This window comes from Myotis nattereri, assembly GCF_964212035.1.
Source record: "Myotis nattereri genome assembly, chromosome: 18".
NCBI lineage: Eukaryota > Metazoa > Chordata > Mammalia > Chiroptera > Vespertilionidae > Myotis > Myotis nattereri.
The window spans coordinates 23,340,197-23,354,985 of NC_138093.1; positions in this window are offsets into that span (position 1 = coordinate 23,340,197).

Genomic DNA, 14,789 nt, shown 5'->3' on the forward strand with positions numbered 1-14,789 from the left:
GTGGCTTCTCCCTGGAAGAAGAGGGTGGAAGGTCTGGAAGGGGCTGGCTCTTCCTTCTCCAAGGAGGGGCGGGCACGGGGAAGATGGGTTGGACTGGCCCTGGTGGCAGCTGGACTACGTGTTGGTTTCTAGAGAGGGTTCCCACAGCAGGGCCAGCTTCTAGTCTCTTGTGCTTCTGATCCTGGATGTGATGGGGAGTGGCACAGATGGCCTTTTGCCAGAAAAAGCTTGGCACTCAGGCTCCTGCCATCTGGGTTGTGAGTGCTGTGTGTGTGTGTGTGTGTGTGTGTGTGTGTGTTTCCATAGACAGACTCTGGCTCGGTGTCAGAAGGTCTCCGAGCAGGGGCATGGGAGATCTTGATCAACTGTCCCCCAACTACATCCATCCTGCCACTTTCTACAAGTTAAATGTAGAACAGATTATAATTACCGTGAAAAGAAGTTTGTTGCCTTATAGCTATGATCCAGGCAATAAGCTTTTAAAAGGCAGACCATCTATAATAATAAAAGCATAATATGCTAATTAGACCAGATGTCCTTCCATCCTTCTGGATGAAGCTGGGTCTGTGGAGGAAGCCCGGGTCCTGGGTGCCCGAGGGAAGCCGGTGCCGGCAGTCAGGGGAAGGAAGGCCTACTCTTGCACGAATTTCGTGCACCAGGCCTCTAGTATTTTATAATCATCAATGGTAAAGGCAAGACACAAACCCAAACATAAGACAGACAAACCATCCTCAGGCTTAAGATGCCTGTGCAGGCTCCTCCCAGTGGCTTGGGAAGGAGGCGGACGTTTCTGGATCGTCTGCAGTCAGGGAACCAGAGGGGGCATAGTGAGCTACAGTGCTGGTCACGTCCAGGATGCCCATCGTGGGGACCCCAGCCTGCAGCCCACAGCCGAGCCTAGGTGGGAAATTGGCTGGCCTTCCCAGGAAGCCTGGGTGGAAGCCCAAGGCAGGGTGTGTGTGGCAGGGCTCAATGAAGGGACCCTTCTGGGGACTGAGAGGCAGGGACTCCCCAGATTCTGTGTGGAGTCCATGTGGAGCATCCGGACTATTAACTCAGCTGGGGAGGAGCAGCCTGTGGCTTCTGGAATCTGAGGAGCAGAGTGCGTAGGGTAGGAATGAATCATGTGTTTGCTCTGTGAACCATTTGACCTTGGAACCATTTTGACCTTGAAAGTGCAGCTGTGGAAGGAACTTGCAACTACTGGACAAGCACTTGTTGATTGTGCAGGCCTCCTGATTAACCCTGAAGGTCGCATGATTCACTCAGCAAATATGTACCTGTGGCAAGTGCTGTCTGGGTGCTGGAGATACCGCAGTGCACAGAATCCATAATCCTGTCACCACCGAGTCTGCTTCCTGGTGGGTGATACAGATCATAAATAAGTTCAATGGATGGCATGTCGGCTGGAGATAGGTGTCTGGAGTAAAACAAGGGACAGGGAAGGAATGTTGGTGGGAAGATTGTACAATTTTAAAGGAATGGCATATGAAGGTCTCCCTGAGAAGGTGATACTAAAATGAAGATTTGAAGGAGGCAAGGGAACGAGTCTTGTGGGTATCTAGAGAAAGACTGTTTCAGGCAGAGGAAATGGCAGGTGCAAAGGCCCTGGGGCAGGGAAGGCTATTAGGGCGAGAGCAGAGGGTACACAGGGAGACTGGTTGGAGGTGATACAGAGAGAGGGGAAGATCATGTAGGACTTTGTGAGTCACTCCTAAGGCTTTGTTTTCATCCTGATGAGAGAAGGGAGGCTGTTGGATGGCTTCTGGCGAGAAGTGACTTCTGGTTTTACAGATCACTTTCCCTGGGGTGTTGAAGGAGCCTGACACAGTGTTTGGCCCTGCTATGGGAGGGAGGTGAGACGTTTCCCAGGAGCAGGAGAAGATGTGAGCAGGGGGACTTGCTCAAAGCTGAAACTGTCCAATATGACAGGCTGTTCGTGTTAGGTACCTGGCAGGGAGGTTGGGTGAGGAAACGAGATAAATTCACAAACACCCTGTGAGAAGAATCAAGAAAGAAAACTGCAGGGTGCTCATGCAAGTCCATCTGTGTGAAACTGCACACGTATGCACGTAAGCAGTGTGCAGTGTGTGCAAACTGGCCATCAGGGCAGGCAGTGGTCACGTCTGAGTGGCAGGACATCCTGACACAGTCCCCCGATGCGTTTCTATGCTGTTAAACATTTTTATAATAAGCAGGTACTGTTTACATAACCACGAGAAAATCGAATAGAGCTGTTTTCATTGTGGAATAATGAAAGGGAATCAATGAGATTACTCAAGACTCTGTGGTTAGTTCTGTTAGTGCATTTTATGTCCTCAGGAGCCTAAGTTACCAACCTCCATCATGGGATGTAACGGACTGACTGGGGTGGGGACGATTCTTCTTCGGTTGGTCGAGCAGCTCAGTTTGCGCTGGCTCAGCTCCAGCAGGATGCACGCGGTTTGTTCGGGTTTGGGGGGAGCACACAGACTCAGAGCACCTCCTGTCTGTGCTCCGAGTTCACTAGCCCCCGTCAGCATCACTCCAGTTCATTGCCGTGGAGAGGTGCGGTGCCGAGTAAGGGAATGCATTGGAGGTTTTGATCCTCACCAGGATCAAAAAGGAAGGGACAATAAAAGAAGCAACTGCCACCCCCCAGAAACTCTGGGCCCCAGTCCCTTTCAAGGAAAAAAGCCAGGAGGAGGTGGGCGGGGCCTCCCCTCTGACCCCTGCTTCCCTGCAGAATCCCCTCGCATAAATAATTAACCTTCCAACAGGCTGAGGAGCCCATCTTCAGCAAGCAGAGATTTCATGAAAATTTAAAGACCTGAGCTGAAGCAGGCACCACGTGCTGTTCTAACGGTGGCTTAGACACCTTTGAAAGCCCAAGGCATCAGGGTCTCCCACGGAGGCCCCTGTGCCGTGTGACTGGGTTTCCTGGACTCCCGAGCCGTGTGGGCCCCATTTGCTGGGAGTCCGCACGGGGAATGGACGTTGGTGCCTGATGGTGAGGGTGCCCTGGATCCCTCTGCCTGGTACCTGTGGGTGGGTTACAGGTATCCCCAAAGCAGTGGCTCCACTGTGTGTTACCAAGGCAACACCCACTCCTCCTGGGACAGGGAGGAAGGCAGTGCTGTCAGAGTAGGATTCGTGAGCTGCCTCTCCAGAGGGATCTGGGCTAAAAATACCCCACAACGGGCACTTGCAGGGTTTCGGGGGCCCCTGTCTTGTGTCTCACACCCCAGCAGTGTTCCGATGGTCTGGGCAATGGTTCCCAAACAGGGGAGCCAATGAGAACCTCCAGGAGGCATTTTATTTTGTTTTTAGTGCAGACTTTTTAAAATTTATTTTTTAATTACAGTTGACATACAATATTATATTCATTTCAGGTGTACCATATAGTGATTAGACATTTCTATACCTTACGAAGGGATCACATCAATAAGTGTAGTACCCACCTGGCATCACACATAATTATTAGATTATTAGAGGCCCAGTGCACAAAATTTGTGCACAGGTAGGGTCCCTAGCGGCTGCCGGCCCGGGCCTCCCTTCATTCTGCGCCACCCCCCGCAGTGGTCAGTGCACGTCATAGCAAGCAATAGAACTCCTGGTCAAACTCCTGTGGGGACACTTTGCATATATATATATATATATATATATATATATATATATATATATTATTGACTATATTCTCCATGCTGTACTTGTAACTGCCAATTAGTACTTAATTCCTTTTGCCTTTTTTCACCTAGCCCCCTAACCCCCCTCCCCTCTGGCAACCATCAGTTTGTCCTCTCTATCTATGAGTTTGTTAGCTTGTTTTGTTTTTTTAGATTCCACATATAAGTGAAATCATATGGCATTTGTCTTTCTCAGTCTGACTTATTTCACTGAGCATAATAGGCCCACCCATGCTGTCACAAATGGCAAGATTTCATTCATTTTTATGGCCGAGTAATATTCCATTGCATATAGGTACCACATCTTATTTATGCACTTGTCTACTGATGAACGCTTGGTTGTTTCCATATCCCAAGAGGCATTTTCAAATTCCAAAACCCTGGGCCCCTTCTGTGAGCTCCTGAGTCAGAGCCACCAGATGGCAGCAGGTGGGAAAAGCTCACTGGGGACTGGATGCGTGACTTGGACTTGCAACCACTCTCCTCAAGCCGTCAGTGGAGGGCTAGACACGGGAGAAATGCCGCCCCAAACCAGCGTGATGCAAACATTTCTCTATTTTTAGTGCGCGTTACCCTGTGCAAACCTGGCCTACCATCATTCATTCTTCAATAAATATTTATTAAGTCTCTTCTGAGTTTCCATAAGGGCCTATTTTTTCTCTCCTCGCTGGACAGGCAGATGGTACGTGACGGACTCTGCTTTGTGCCTGCAAGGCTGCACAACTGCATTAGAGAGCTCTCCTGTGGCTCGGGTTCACTAGGTCGGTTCCCCTACATGGTTGCAGAGCTACTAATGTGTTCTTAATGAGCTGCCATTTACTTATGCAAATAGCAGGGCACAGATGCCAGGGGATTAGGCTTCGCAGAGAGGCCTGCTTCTGCATATCACTCATGTTTGAATACAGGAGCTGCTGTCTTTGTGGCCCTACCCCGGTTTTTCACCATTAATGGCTGCTGTGCAGGTGGGGTGTTTGTGCCTGCCTAAGTGGATGTGCGTGTGTATGTCTGGGGGCCTCACCAGCCAGGAGGGCATCACCATTAGCCAGAGGTCTTGGTGAGACTCACAGACTTCCCCCTGCCCACATCTGCCTCGCGCCCGGCCTCACAGCGCTGTGAGGACCAGTGAGCTGCAGGACGGGGCTGCTGAGCTCCTGCTAGAGCCACGCGGTGCTGGGAATGTAGTTTCTGATCTCCAGGAAAAGCTTTCGTAAAGGTTCTTTGCATCTCATCAGAGAACAAAAAAATTTGTTGTCTTTCTTTCTCTCCCGTTCTGCCAGCAGCATCCAATCATGCAAGAGAAGAGGGTGCTCAGAGTGACAGGCGAGGTCCTTGAGTGTGTAGCTGTGGCATTGGCACCACCGTCTTCATTGTCACTAAGGGGCATCTTGCAGGGGCTGCTGACATTAGGTTCCGTACCAGGCACCGTCCACAGCACTGAGTAGGCCTCTCTCCTCAGTTCCAAGAGCTCTTGGAAATATATGTATATAAAAAAGCAAACACCTCTCCAAACAGGCATGGCATTCTGGGGAGAGTGGGCACCCCACTTCTGATGCGCTCCTGGGCCCGCCTGCCCTGGCATCTCACCAGCCCTGTTTTGTGGCCACGCCCCGTCTCCTGTGATCACTGGCTGTGCAGCTCGCTGCTGCGCTGGCTGCTCAAGCAGGTCTGTGCTCACTGCTGGGAAAGGGCTCCCCTACGGAGCCCGCCTGCCCCAGAGCCAGAGGGAACCGCCGCTGCTGAGCACTCACCCATGCCGCCAGGGGAGGCTCTTTGTATCGCTTCCTATAGATCCCACACTCTTAACACACCCCTTGTCCCCTGGTCCCATGCCCCTCCTGCCTGAGCCAGCACCTCCTCTCTCTGTGGCCGAGGACTTCTCTGCTGTGCCCCCAGGTAGCTTCCCTGGGAACCCAGCCTGGCAGGAACCATTGGACACGATGGCAGCCTGACCTGGAGGACACGGCGAGGCCTGTGCCTATTCCCTCCAGCCCCCGAGTCCACCCCTCTCCTTGGGAGTGTGTCCCTGGAGCGGGGCGAGCAGACACCTGCGTCCCCAGGGCAGAGAAGGCTGTGGGCAGCGAGGGAAGGGGTGCAGTGGTAGATGGCGGTGTGGGTTTCCGTCCTGGCCCTCACGGGTTGTGAAACATAAATCTCCTCATCTCAGGCATCTCTGCAAAAATGGTCTTCCCTCATTGGGCCCACACGGATTCAAAAAGAAAAGAAAAAACAACAACAACCAAAAAAACCAAGAACAAAACAAGTGAAAAAACCCTTTAGCGAACATTTGTAAGTCAGAGGTTTCATCTAAAAGTATGGATTTCTAGACAAATGGGCATATTTGGCCATATCGCTGCCTCTTGGCAGCAATTGGCTGGACTTCTGACACCAGGCCAGCTCACTCAGCTGCTCTCTGCATTTGGTCCTCTAGGCACGTGGGCTAATTTCTTAGGGCTGCCACAACAAATTACTCTACACGGAGTGGCTTAGAGCAACAGAAACGTATTCCCTCGCAGTTCTGGAGGCCAGAGTCTGAAATCCTGGGGCCAGCAGGGCCATGCTCTCTCCGAAAACTCTGGGAGAGAATCCTTCCCCGCCTCTTCCCAGCTCCCAGTGGTCGCCGGCCATCCGGTGCTTCTTGGCTTGCAATGCGTCATCCAGTCTGCCTCCGTCACGCATGGCTTCTTCACCCGGCGTGTCCAGGTGTTTCTTTTTTTTTAAAATTAATATATTTTATTGATTTCTTACAGAGAGGAAGGGAGAGTTAGAAACAACGATGAAAGAGAAACATCGATCAGCTGCCTCCTACACAACCCCTACTGGGGATGTGTCCGCAACCAAGGTACATGCCCTTGACTGGAACCGAACCCGGGACCCTCCAGTCCACAGGCCGACACTCCATCCACTGAGCCAAACCAGCTAGGGCCCCATCGAGGCATCTTATCTTTTTCACACCCGTGTTTCATCCTCCAGTGTCCCAGGGTCTGTGAGAAAACTTACCTGTAGTTAGTAAGGTGAATAATTGTTACACAACAGTGGCTCTATTCTCATTACATGCCCTTCCCCACTCGCAATGTGCTCCATGAAACTGGGAGGTCACCTAGCTTTTTTGAGCCTCTACTTTTGACAGCAAGGTTCCGATAAGATGGTGTGGCTGAAATGGCGTTAGAAATGAACTGCTATGTAGAAATATACGGTGTTTGGTTGTTGTCCCTGTGACTGCAGTGCCTCCAGGTGCCCTCTGCTGCCCCTGGCCAACAAGGAGGAGGTTTGTGTCAGTGACCACGACATCCCTTGATGGGCTTGGCTGTCAGCATCGCCGCCATCTGTGCTCCCGCAGCCAGATCTTTACCACACGTGACACTGTTCTTACGGAAGAATTTTGCAAATTCAGTTCCTTGAGACAATATGCCAAGTCCTCAGCAAAACGCAAGTCTCCCACATCTGCTCTGTTCCCGTGAGTCACTCATTTCGGTGCTTTGCTGACAGAGACGGCCCTGTGCTGGGCGCTGGGCAAACTGGGGGGCCATGTGGGAGTGGGCGCTGCTTTGGGGGAGCTTGCAGGCTGAGAGGGAAGAGGTGATAACCAAAGGTCCTTATTGTGTTAGGATGAGGTGACGAGTAGGAGGCTATGATGCTAGGGGGGGCACAGAGCGGGGGGGGGGGCCTGCCCCTGTCTGAGGGAGGGTCTCCTGGGAGGAGAAAGCTGAGCTGAGAGGAAGGGAGAGGAAGAGGGGAAAGAGGAGTGCTCTGGGTCAGGGAAGACCCGTTGAGAAACCATGCGGAACCGGGAAAGGTCCGAGGTGGCTGAGCTGGGAAAGTGAACTGGGCAGTCAGGCAGGAGGAAGCTGGAGTTTAGACAGGGACAGTTTCCCAGAGAGTGAGGTGCCCCTAGGGGCAGACTCTAGCCTGGGGCGGCACCCCCAAGTTCAGGTCCTCTTCAGCCAGCCCTGTTCTCCTCAGCTTGCACCCTGGCCCTCAGTGTCTTCTGGGCCATTGGGACCCCCTTTACATTTGTTCTCCCTGATAACCCGCTCACCCATCAATTCCTCCTTTTAACCATTTCTTTTTTTCTGAAGAGATGCTTATGGAATTGAGGCATCTGACGCATTGAGCAATATTAAGGAGGCCTTTTATAACTGTACAGTCTTTTTTTCAGTAAGTTTGTATTTTTTTCCTGCACATTTCCTTTGGAAGCCTTGCCGAGGGTTTGCCTGGGACCTTAACTTTGGCGACAAGGCCGTGTGAGAGCTGGATTGGGGAGACTGATCACAAACCATCACTAAGTACCAACACCAGGAGGACCCACAGCCATGTCCCCCCTTTTAAATGAAGCGTCAACGCCAAACTCTAACCACTCTGCCCTTCAGCAATATTGAAAACAGAAATCTCAGTTAGAAAGAAAACAGATGGTTCACCACCTGAGTGGCATTTCCGGGGGTGGCGGCACCCAGAGGCACTCCGCCTGCTAAGCCTCAGGCAGGCTGGCCGCCTTAAAGCTCCTCAAACATGACATGTTCCCTTCCTCCCCGGGGCCTTTGCACATGCTGTGCCTGCCCTTGGATTTGCCCTTCACATTGTGGGCACTTCCCTTACTAGTTTCCCCTTCCTCATCCTTCTTAGCTCAATTTACACATCACTTTTATTCAGAGAAACCTAGTTGACCCACCCAACGAGGTTGAGTCCTCCTCTATGCTCCCATAGCTCCCTAGTCTCTCCTTCATGGCACTCGCTTTAGCTTGCTGTTACATATTTGTGAAGTATTTCGATCGGTGCCTGACTCCCCATGAGGCTCAGTTCTCCGAGAGCAGCAGCTGTGTCTGAGTCATTGTTGCATCTTCAGCTCGGGGCACAGTGCCTGGTACGTAGAGAGTGCTCCACGAACATTTGAAAGATGAACACACTACCATGTATCACAATGCCTCACCCTTTTTGGATGTGTTGTTGCCGGGAGAGAACTCCGGTAAGCAAGAGCCACACTCTCCTTTGAGAGCTTTGTGGTTTGTGCCTTTGTTAAATGTGGGCTGAGACAAGCCTCTTAGGAGAGTGTTTTAATCCATGTTTGGCCACAGCTTTGGGCAAAGGGGAAACGAGCAGAATCTCTTGTGGTAGGGAGCTTACTACCTACCCTGAGAACAAGACCAGACATTTGGGCAAACAGCTGGGAGTTTAACTCTGATGTGGCTGAGATGCTCATCAAATATCCATGTGCTCCCTTCATAAGCTGACGTCTTTCATCACTACTTTGGAGCCATGCACCTGTTTCTTTCCAATGGAAGTACTGGGAGTCATTTTCACACAGTGGCAGATAAGACGCATGTACCTTTTCCCCATCTCTCCTCCCCTCCCTTGAAGGCCATAGGACATCATTGCAAGATAAAGAAGGGTCTCTTGACATGCATCAGACTTCTTGTGAAAGAAAGAAATCTTTGTTATATCAAACCTCTAAGATGAATTTTATTACAATTTCAGGACTTGTTTGTCACTGCGGCATATCGTAGACTGTCCTGACTAATACTCTTTCACCAGATTCAAGCTTTTTCATAATTCAGTTTATCTCTAAAGCAAAATATTTATTTCCTTTTAAATTCATACCTGCTACCAGATGGCTTCAGACTTTTTGGAATTTGTATTAAGAATTCCAGGTATCTCACCAGTGATTTTCAGACACCGTAGCTCCTGCCAACATTTGGTTGTACTGGTCTCTTGACGCGGTTTCCTTCCCCTTCTCCAGGAACAATGTTTCATGTAAGTAAACGTCTCCCGGCCCCTGGCGGCATTTTGACAGCTTATAGGAGAGGGGTTCTGCTCGGCAGATTCCCAGAATGTCTTGCACACCATTCAATCTAACCTCTCCCAGGTGAGCTGGGGCAGAGAGCATGCGGGGTCCTGGTCTACTCCGGTTATTCAGCAGGCTCAGCATTGAAAGGCTCGGAGCCTGAGCAGATGAGAACCAACAAAGCCCAACAGTCCTTTATGGGGTAGAGGAGGCTCTTCTCCATGGTAGCTGCTGAGGAACAGCTCCCGGGTCCCTCCCCTTTTTCTCCTTGCCCCCTTAAGAGGAGTCCCTGAGGAGGTACCAGGAACCTGCTGAGAAGGGAGGGCCTTCTGCTGATCCTGTTAGTGCTGAAGGCAGCCTCTTGCTTGTCTCAGGGTCTGATGAGCTGGCTGACCGTGGGCAAAGCACTCAAATTTCCTCACCTGTGAAACCAAACGGTGTGAGTTGGGGTGGGTGGTATAGCATTCAATGTTCACATCGCTGACCCTCAGGGGTCATAGGGATGGATAATAGGGGCATAGGATACTGGCCCTTTTGGCCAGAAAAGCCCTGCTTTTTTTCTGTTGATATATTAATTAATCTAGTACTTCATGTTTTGCTCTGGCTGTCATGAGAGACTCCAAAGAATGAGGTGAGTGTTTTTTTCCCATCACCCGAAGAAGGGAATCCAATTTTCCCTTTTGGAGTCCTAGCCTTCTAGATCTAGGGGTTTGCTAATAGCGTTTGAGTTTCAGGACAAAAATGGCAAGTACAGGGAGGACCAATCTCCCCCAACCTCAGTTTTGTTTGGAGGTGGGTAGTGCTGGAGGAGAGGGGAGAGTCTGGGGTCAGAGTGAGCCTTCCTGGGAGAGAGGGGCTGGCAGGGGCTGGTGAGTGTGGAGGCCTGTGTCTCGCCTGCCAAGGTGGTGGTGGTGGTGGCCAGTGGTTTTTAGAGGCCAAAGGCATGGCCTTTAGAATTGCCACAGAAGAGGTACATATTTTCTCTGCTTTATGTAGTTGAAAAATGCAGCTGAGGTACAGCTCATGTAGGAATCAGAATTAGACCATTGTTCCAAGGTAAGATAATTATAACTCATTTTAGGGAGATGTATTTTTTTCTTGCTTTGTATTTTTTTTTTCTTTCTTGCAAGAAAGTAGACATTTCTAGCAAGTCGCTTCCTAGCTGGCTCTGTTTATGGCAACGCCTTCTCTTCCGGCTAACCTAACCCGCTCTGCTCTGATTTCAGGTTTATTTGCATTTGCCCCACACCACTGGAGAGATCTTGACAAAACACTAATCATGTCAAGCCTCCTGCTTAAATCCTCCAACCAGTTGAACAAAACCCAGTATCTTCCGTGATTTCTCACCTGCACAGCTGGCCCTGCCCACTCCCCAGCTCTTCCTGCCTCCTCTTCTCACACTCTGCGCTGGTCACGTGGCCCTTTTTATACTTCTTAGGACACACAGAGTACTTCCTGCCTCAGGGCCTTTGCACATGCAGCCTGCTGTTCCTTACCCTTGGGACTCTGCTTAGACATCAGCTTCTCCACTGGGCCTTTTGATCACCCATCATGAGGAGGCCACTGTTCTGCCAGACTCTATTACAGCACTGCATTTATTTACTGGGCAGAATTTTTCACAGTCTAAAATAATTGTAATTACTGGTAGCTTCAGCTGTTTATAACTGTATTCCTGGAAATGTGTGTCTGTTCTATTCTCTGTTGCATCATCCCTAGTCCCACTGCTATTATCACATGGTAGGGGCTCAATACGTATTTGTCAACTGGAGGACAGAAGTATTTAATGTGTTGGTTGATCTTGGGGTAAGGGAGAGCTTAGGGCCCACCTTTAGAATTTGGTCTTAAGAGGCTCACCTGAGTCTGAGGGGTCTTGGCCAAGAGACTACCAGGTGACAGGTGCCCGTCTTTGGATCAGGTCAGTCAGCTGGCCTGGCTGATAGGCAGGGCCTCCTTCCCTCTCTCCGCTCTGGCCCCTGTCTAGGCACTTACCCTTCGTCCTGGCCCCACCCACCAGGTCTGAGAAGGCCAGAGGGAGCTGGTGAACGCCAGGCGCTGCTTGTATGGCTGGGAAAGTGGGGTTTGGGAGACCCCTTGCCCCTCACATCCCTGTCTTTTCCTGAGGCCCCCAGGTGTGAGCATCGCCACTCAGCCAGGCAGACAGGATGGATTTGGTGGTTTGTTATCTCAGGGCAGGTGGGTGTCACTCAGGGAGATGAGTCCACATGAGATTTTGAAAGATGCCGCTGTCTGAGGTGACAGGGAACAGCCCATTGGCGGGTCTGGGCCTCACCTGGGGGTTGATGGGTAAAGAATGCCTTGGTGGCTAGAGAAAGGGAAGTCAGTCTCAGAGGCTTTGCCAGCTGCTCAGCCAGAGCATCATCCAAGAGCTGACCTTTAATGTGGGCGTGTGAGGCCAGCCCGCTGGGACAGACCAGAAGAATCAAGCCAAGAGGTGCTGATGGCACATCTGCCCCAGCCCCAGAGCAGCCAGGGCCCAGTCTCGCTGGAAACTGAAACCAGCAACCAGATGTTCAAAACGGAACCAGGGGTGCAGGGGTTTCGTGGCAGCTTGAAACAGGGGCACCACATCAGGCCTGGAAACTGTGCGGGCGGAAGGGCCAGCAGTGTCTGGGGAGGGGTTGGAACGTGTCACCCCACCCCAGAGCAGGGTGGGCAGTGGTGCCTGGGGCTGCGGCTGGTGGGTGTCCCACAACCTCAGAGGACATTTGGTGGCACTTGGCGAAGCCGCCTAATTCTAGCCTGTGAAGAACATATGACCACCTCCGTTTCCTAGATATGAGAACAGGCCCTGGGAAGACTGAGTGAGTGACAGGGGCCTCTGGCTGGTGAGTGGAAGTTGGGTTCTCAGATGCTCAGGTCCAGGCTTGCTGATTCCACGAAAGCTGCAGTGTTTTGTCAGCTTTGCCGTCCCCTGAGGATGATGCCCACCTTCCCTTTTTGGACCCTCCTCCTCATTTCTAACCATCTCAGGTCCCCAGAAGTCTCAGAGGGTCCAAGCTTGGGCGGGTTCTGCTTTCTTGCATTACTGACCCAGGAGATGAGCTGTCACACCTGGAAACCCAGAGACTGTGGCATTTGGGGCAGAGCAGGAGGGAAGCGGAAACACACCAAGCCTCTTGAGGTCCAGGGTGGAAATTATACACTGTCACTTCCGCCTTATTCTATTGGCCAAAGCACGTCACACGATGACTCCCAGATTCAAGAAATAAGGACATAAAATCCATAAAGTGGCCTGGTGAAGGGTCTGGATAAAGAGAAGGAAGCTGGGGCATGAATGCAACCCAGGGCAGCCTCTCTGGGACGAAGACAAGTGCCATCCAAGGCTGGCCAGTGGTCCACCCACTGAAGGTGCACGTGAAGGAGGTCTCCCTGGAGCCAGCCCTGCCCTGCAGACACAGGCTCTCCACCCCTGAGCGTACAGCCTGCGAGGGGACTCAGAATAGGCCATCGTCCTCGTCTTAGCACCTCCTGTCGTCCCTTCTTTCCCTCTCAGGAAAGATGTGTCACAGGCTCCTGCAGAATGGGAGGCCGCGCGGCTCCGAGTTGGAGGCAAAAGCAGCAGAAAAGCAGAGCAGGGGTGTACCTGTGACTCCTCTTCTGTCTCAGACTCGTCACCCGTCCGTGACGGAGAGAGAGGGAGGGAAGGAGGACCATGTGTGAGGCGGGGCTGGTGAGCTAACGTGGAACTGGCTGTGTAAATGCCTGGCACAGAGCCGGCCCTCCGGCCCGTGATGTGTCCCGCTCCGCATGCCGGTGCTAACGCTCCATCCGGCCTCAAGGAGCTCACAGTTTTGCTGAACGTGCGTTTCCAATGGCCCGTGTGGCTGCAGTACACGTGTGCGTTCTCTCCACTGTCTGATTGAGATCCTGGCTCGGGCCCCGACTGGGTGACATTGTGCAAGTCACTGAGCCCTCTGTGCCTCGGTCTCCTCCTTGTAAACAGGGTCATAATGACAGTAGCTGCCTCCGAGAACTGGGGTGAGGGCGGCCTGAATGGCATGAATGAACACGGGAAAGGTGTCTAGAACAGTGGTCGGCAAACTGCGGCTTGGCAAACTGCGGCTCGCGAGCCACATGCGGCTCTTTGGCCCCTTGAGTGTGGCTCTTCCACAAAATACCACGTGCGGGCGTGCACGTACAGTGCGATTGAAACTTTGTGGCCCATGCGCATAAGTCGGTATTTTGTGGAAGAGCCACACTCAAGGGGCCAAAGAGCCGCATGTGGCTCGCGAGCCGCAGTTTGCCGACCACGGGTCTAGAACAATGCCGGGAGTACAGATGTTGGAGCCACATAGAAAGTGTGAAGCTTGACTCTCAAATGATGTCTCCTCATCTTGTGAAGTTCGTTCAGTCCTTGGGACCGCCTTGTGCTGGGTGTGAGTAGGACTGAAGGGCCACACCTTTTGTGTGAATGGAAAGGGGCCCAGGCAAACCTTCCTGGGGGGCCTGCACGCGGCCTTCCCGCTCCACCCCAGTCCACTGGGGCCCAGTTTTGGGGGATGGGAGCTGGGAATGAGCTTTCAAAGGTCCCCGGGAGATCTGGATATCGAAGTAGCTATGGAACTCACTGCTAGTATTGACTTGTCTGCTCTGCCTGTGTTCAATGCTTGCTTTTGCCGGTGGAGAGTGAGTGTGCGTGTGTGTGAGGGAACCCTTTGTCACCCACCTGCTCTGGCGGAGTTGTGGTAACGACTGGCTGGATGAGGGCTTTTGTCCCAGCGCTCACTCCATTGTCAGGTCGGTGAATAAAGCTCATGATTTGTTTCTGTGCTACTGTCACGATGTAGAGATTCTTGTTCTCTCTCTCTCTCTCTCTCTCTCTCTCTCTCTCTCTCTCTCTCTCCCCCTTTCACTCTCCCTCTCTCCTTCTCTCCCTTCCTCCCTCCCTCCAGTGGCTATTCAGAATGAGTGCCCACCTGTTCTCACCATTTCCTACATCCCTCTGCGTCAGGTACAAGTATTTGAGGGCCAGCAGTACCAACCACAGTTGTTCTCACAGGTCAGAGGGAGGCAGAAAGACAAGGCCTGAGACCCGGAGAAAGAAGCCCCTCCCCGCTCAAACCCGAGGCCTCCTGGGGCGGCTAGGAAGGGGGCGGTCGAGTTGAATAATAGGCGATTCTCTAGTGGGCTCTCTGTTCATCTCCACCCTCACCCCTCAGAGCCGGGATGGACAGCTCAGAATGGAGCTGTCTGTCTGGCTGACCCTCCCTGACTGTTTTTGCTATGGCTAATGGGCTGACTTCCAGTTACCTAACCTCTTCTCCACTAGGTGAAATCTCATTATTCCACTGTGTGGGGCACATCGGGTCCTGGTTCACGTTGAGCTA